Source organism: Cucurbita maxima, unplaced genomic scaffold (genome assembly GCF_002738345.1).
Source record: "Cucurbita maxima cultivar Rimu unplaced genomic scaffold, Cmax_1.0 Cma_Scf00015, whole genome shotgun sequence".
Lineage (NCBI taxonomy): Eukaryota > Viridiplantae > Streptophyta > Magnoliopsida > Cucurbitales > Cucurbitaceae > Cucurbita > Cucurbita maxima.
In genome coordinates this window covers 1,668,598-1,674,964 of record NW_019272031.1, presented here as the reverse complement: position 1 = coordinate 1,674,964, position 6,367 = coordinate 1,668,598, and positions in this window count along the sequence as shown.

The window sequence follows — 6,367 nt, the reverse complement described above, 5'->3', positions numbered from 1 at the left end:
AAACAATACAAAAGAAATATTCAAAGTATATTAAAATAAACCAAGGAAAATATTAAAAGAACAACACCCTATATTAACCTAAGACAAACGAACTTTAATGCAACTACCCTATGCAAGTTCCATGGTCTTTGATGCGATATCGCCATCAACTATACATGAGTGTCTTGCTTTTACCTGAAATATGAAACTAACACATTTCAAGAAATTCTCAATAAGTAATTCCACTGTACATGAGTGTCTTGCTTTTACCTGAAATATGAAACTAACACATTTCAAGAAATTCTCAATAAGTAATTCCACTGTTGGAGTCAGGGAATGCAAACAAGGCAATCATATGGACCTATCATTTAAAACCATAGTTCCACTCAATAAGTGACTCCACGGTTGGAGTCAGGGAATGCAAACACAGGCAATCATATGGACCTATCATTTAAAACCATAGTCTCTTAAGTGTCCTCCAGTCTAGATAAATTGGATGTATAGTACTTCCCACGACCCACACGTTTGAACGTGGGCCCACCAGACAGGCTCACACACCCACTTGACCTGCATGGTTGGGCTAGTTGGCTGTAGTCAGACGTTTGGATGTACAACGATCGTCGTGTATCATGTCAAGCATGATAGTCATCATGATCATCATAGTGTATGCGTTCATACTCATCATAAAAGGGAAAGTTTCCTGATGCATGTGCATACAATATGCATTAGGTCCCTATACTTTTCATCTAAATCCTTCATGTGGCACAACCTCACACATTCTTCACATGTTAACTTAGGTAACATGCATGCATAAGCTTTCATACATTCATCATTCATATTTCTTAACTTTACTTAGGGGTTGTGCATCAAAAAACTCTTGATTGCCACATGTCATAGCATGTCATATCATAGTGCAATACGACATCTCATGCATACACATTGCCTAACATGAGATATCATCATAATATATCATATTGTCATACATCCCATGTCATTATAGCATCATAACGTATCATAGCATTATGGCATATACATCATCATAACATATTATATCATATCAAAATACATGACACGTGCTGGGGCCACTAGGCACATGTCATCATAATAAGACAAGTCTTTCGATCGAGCCGATAGTAAGGTCACTTACTTGGTTTGCCTATGTTGAAGCTACTACGACCCCTTGATGCTAACTTAACATTGCTTTCTAAAATTTAATTCAACCTAACGAGTCCCACAATTATAAATTAGAATTCTAACGTGGAAATTGGCTCACCTAATTTTGAATAAAATAATTTAAACTTAATCCTAAGAATTTAAACTACCTAAATCACATTTTGCAAATAATAATTTAAATTTACTCCAAAAATTGAAACTAGCTAAAAGGTAGTCATATTAACCTTAAACGCTTCCAAAGAATTAAAACTAGTAGGAAAGAGTCTAAGCGTAGTAGACCCAAGTCGAATAAGCCAAAATGTTGGTCTGGAGTCGTCAAAAAATGTATTATCCGACTAGCTTCGAACCGTTCAAGTGGGATGGAAAGGAAGTAACATACCTCATTTTTATAGTGGAGCCTAACTTTCCACTTTTCAGCATAAGCGATGTGAGACAACTCCCCCACCCCCCTCCTCCCCTTTTTGGGTTATTAAATTATACACACCTAAAAGGAACTTTCGTCTTGGAAAGTGTCTTAATCAGGGAATTACTCGAGGTATTGCTCCCTCTTCTGTTCACACATGTTTTGATGGTTTTGTAAAGAACATTTTCCTAGTACAAAAGACCTTCACTTTACGGGCTAAAATTCTTATTGGTCTTTTCTCGTATCTTAGACCATCGTCTATTAAGGACTCATAATCTACGACATGAGTCGGGTCATCCAAGTATTTGCAAAGTATGGATACATCGCATATGTTATATATTGTAAAGAGGGACTGTGGTAGGGTTGGTCTGTATGTCACTTGTCCAATCCAATCTAGAATGTTGAAATGTCTAATAAAGCATGGACTTAGCTTGCAGCTTCATACGAACCTTAGTATATCGTTCATCGAGACCACTTTCAAGCATACCTTGTTGCCTAGTCAAACTCTAGGCCTCTACGTTATTACATCAATGTAATCCTTTTTTTTTTTTTTTTTTTTTTTTTTTTTTTTTTTTGTCTACTCCAGCCTGTACTCATCTACATTCTAACCTTTTGTACGACCTCATTAATGATTTGGACAAACTACAAATGTTCCTCATTTAAAATGGTTCACTACACCACATTCTGCAACATTTAGTGTCTAAGGAAAACAATTTTGTTCATCAAAGACTCATACTTTGAGAGCTTTATGTAACAATATAGAACATTGCGTTCACTTAAGGGTTTATCTTGTTAATCACAAATTAGTTTAAGAACCTTCTCGAAGTTCTAGTTCATTAAAATTGTACAAGTTGTGAGCATTAGTGAGTCAAAAAACTTCACAGTCACTAATAGCTACCACATTGAAACAGTGTAACGATTTGATTTAAAAAAAAAAAAAATCATGTGAACTACTGAACCTAAACTCTTTGACTCTCCTGCATGTAAGAAGGATGAATGATCCGGAACAGGAAGTCAAGCAAGACTCAACCCTTTCCCTTTGACTGATTGAACGAGGTAAACTGAATCACTACTAAACCTGAACCTATGGATTCTTTCATTGTAAAGGCTATTAGGATAGGGTCCGGAGTGATAATGAATGTTGAGGATTGACTGACGAATTGACCGCACCAAAAATCGTATAATTATGAATGAAATGTCATGTCATGTCATGTCTTGCTATGTGAAGTTATGTGATGGATAATGTGATGATGGTCATGCATACATAATGCATGTATGTAATATGCATGGATGAAAGGAGAAAGGAAATGATGTTAACGTTATGCTATGAATGTAAATCATGGGGACCTCATGCATGTATGTATGTCATGTGGGTCAGGATACTTCCCTGTTATGTTATGTTAGTGTGGACGCATACCTTCGATGTTTGTCATGATATCATGCAGGTCTTTCCTTTTTTGTGGTGTCTGCTGACATGTAATGTGTTTTGCCCGATCAAGCTAGGCCTAGGGTACGTATACGAGCCCGCCTGGTGGGTCCATGTGTACGTATGTGGGTTGTGTATGGTGAAGTACCACACATCCAACCTTGCTCGAAACTGTAAAGAGTCCAAGGTCATGTTACGATTTTAACGAATAGATTCCAAATCATGTTACGTGTGATTGTATTACTAACTCCAATAGTGGGGTGACTAGCTAAATATTTCTTAAAATACTCAAGTCATGTGTTATCTTTATATTTTTCAGGAAAAGGTAAAGCTCCCATGCATGGATGATGGTGAACGTTTCAAAGGCCATGAAAGTCAAGATAGGATAGTAGTATGCATAGTTTTACATTAGTAGTTAATAGATGCTTCATTTATGTTTCATGTTAGAAGACTGTGTTATTTCAAACTTCTCATTTTTGAATTAAACACGTAAGTCACTTTATTTAAAAGTATTTATTATGAATTTTTGCATATGTATTTAAGACATGCATGTAGTGACGTCACTAATTTAAGACAAGAAAATTTGGGGCATTACAAAAACTTAGAGGGAATCTTTGAAACATTCTCTTAGTGTGCACTTGAGAGAATTTTTGTTTCTTGATTGTACCTCTTGTTCATTGCTACCTTGATTAAGGTTGAATTAAGTAATGATGAAATATGACTACGATAGTAAGACTAGGATATGTTCATGACATGATATTATTTAGGATATATTGGGAAACGATATGACTAAGGATATGCGTATGGAAACGATATGACTACGACGTTATGGTCATGATAGATTGATAAGACGATACGATAAGATTATGTATAGGAAAACATTAGGGTTATGATAGATTGATAAGACGATATGATAAGGTTAGGTGTAGAAAACATTATGGTTATGATAAATTGATAAAATGATACGATAAGGTTATGTATAGGAAAACATTATGGTTACGATAGATTGATAAAACGATATAGTAAGGTTATGTATTGCAAATGATATGATTATGATGAACGGATGAAACGATATGGTTAGAATAAGTTTAGGGAACGATATGACTAAGGTACGTTCATGAAACGATATGATTGTGATATGTATAAGAACGTTATAGACAATGATAAGTTAGGGAACGATATGACCACGAAGTGTTTACGAAATGATATGTATGATATGATATGGGAATGACGAATATATATATATAGTAAAATGGTATAAGGATGATATGATACAGGTTATGGTACGAAATGTGTGATTATTGATATGTTTATGATATGACATAATGTGAACCGATTCATTAGGAATATGTTATGTGATTGTTATAGTATACAAAATGATACAATACGTGCATGTCGAGAATTGTTATGTCTGGAAGTATAAAAACGTTATGATATGTTATATGTGTGACATAAAAGATATCATATGATTGACATGCAAAACGACGAACTAGCATGAAATACAACGGCGTATGCATGAAAGATATGATAAATGATATGAAAAACGATATGATATGTACGAAACGCTAGCAGGGTTGCATTAAATGATAATGAAAATGGAAAAATGTTGGATCTCATGCATTGGAGGATACCCCTTATCTTTCACAATAGTACGAATGCGTATGTTATGAGGCAGGAAAACGATCATTATGGTCATCATAATGTTGCGATGGCCAAGCAAGAAAATGATCATTATGGTTAACTTAATGCTGCCATGACGGCCGCTACTTCTAACGGTGTCCGACATAGAGAGCTCCCAGAGTGTGCTCGCTCGATAAGGAAAGGGGCCAAGAAATGTGCGAACTGATTGGTGGGTTCATACTTGCACGTGTGGTCCGTGTGTAGGAAATTGATTACACATCCAAGCTACCCGTTACGATAGCCGTCATAGGAAAAGAGAATGTTATGATAGGTCTCATTCATGAAATTGTATGTGTTTGCATTCAACTACAATAGTTGGGTCACTCACGGAGTATTTCTTTAAATACTCAGCCATGTGCTACTTCTATTTCAGGTTGAGACAAGACATTCTTGTACGATTGACAACGACATCGCAACTCGAAACCATGACACATGCATAAGGTAGTCGCATTTATTTTCTTAGACTTAAGCTAGAATATGACGTTTTTAATTTAAACGTTTATTTATTTTATTTAGTCTTTTGTTTTAAGATGAATGTTATATTTTATGAAAGTTTAAATGAAGTATTTACGCATTCAATGTTCATGATATGTATACAGTAGCAACCTTAGATTAAGTAGAAAATTTCGAGTCGTTATAAAATCTATTTTGATATAACATAAATATGTATATTATGTTTTAGATTCTTTTGATTTTTATTTCGCAAAAAAATTGACGGTCATATTTCGTCATTAAATCAACTCCAGTCTCGATCTATACTTCGAGCAAGCTAAAAAATTGGGTCGGAACTGTCTTTACCTTGCCACCAGTAATACAATTTCAAATCTTGATACATTTATGTATTCATTCCTCTTGTATTTAATTGTTGCATCACCCAATTTGAGTAAAAATCTTAGTTTTGAGGTCAATTAGGCGTTGTCTCAAGGTAGTTTGGACAATTAACTATATCAATTGTGTAGTCGTTTCCTTGATCGTAATGATGATTTTAGCTCGTTTCAGATCAACGTGTTTGTCCATTTGGTTTATAGTAAAAACTGACGTGCAAGTCTTCTTTCTACTCACTGTTCTGCAATGTTGTTGACTTCACTGGGATAGTAAAGTATCTCCACGTCGTAATCTATATCTAGTTCAAGCTACCTCATCATCTCATATTCACCTCCTTTTGATGGCCAGATACTTCAAACTCCGATCGTCTATGTATAATTGTATCTTCTCTCCATGTGAATAATGTCTCCATATTTTCAATGCAAAAATCACAATACCCAACTCGGGACAGATTAACTCATAATTTTTCAATTGACGAGAGGCGTAGACAATCACTTTATCATACTGCATAACTACACACTCTAAGCCGTGAATGAACCCATCAATATAGATCACAATTTTTTTGATCCCATCTAGCACCGTTAACACTAGTATTAAGATATGATATTTGAAGAATATATTTTAATAATTAGCTATGAAACGTATCTTAAATATCAGTTAATATTTTTTCTTTATTTTTGGGAGTGATTAGTAGTATATTTTATCTTAGGATTAGATTAACAGTATATTTTATCTTATTTACAAAATTTAGTTAGATATATATTTTTCGATCATTTTTAGGTATTAGTTGATAGTTTGTATCCTATTTAAACGATGTAAACAAAGATCATACTTTCGATCTCAATTATATTTATATTTCTCATTCTTAACATGGTATCAAA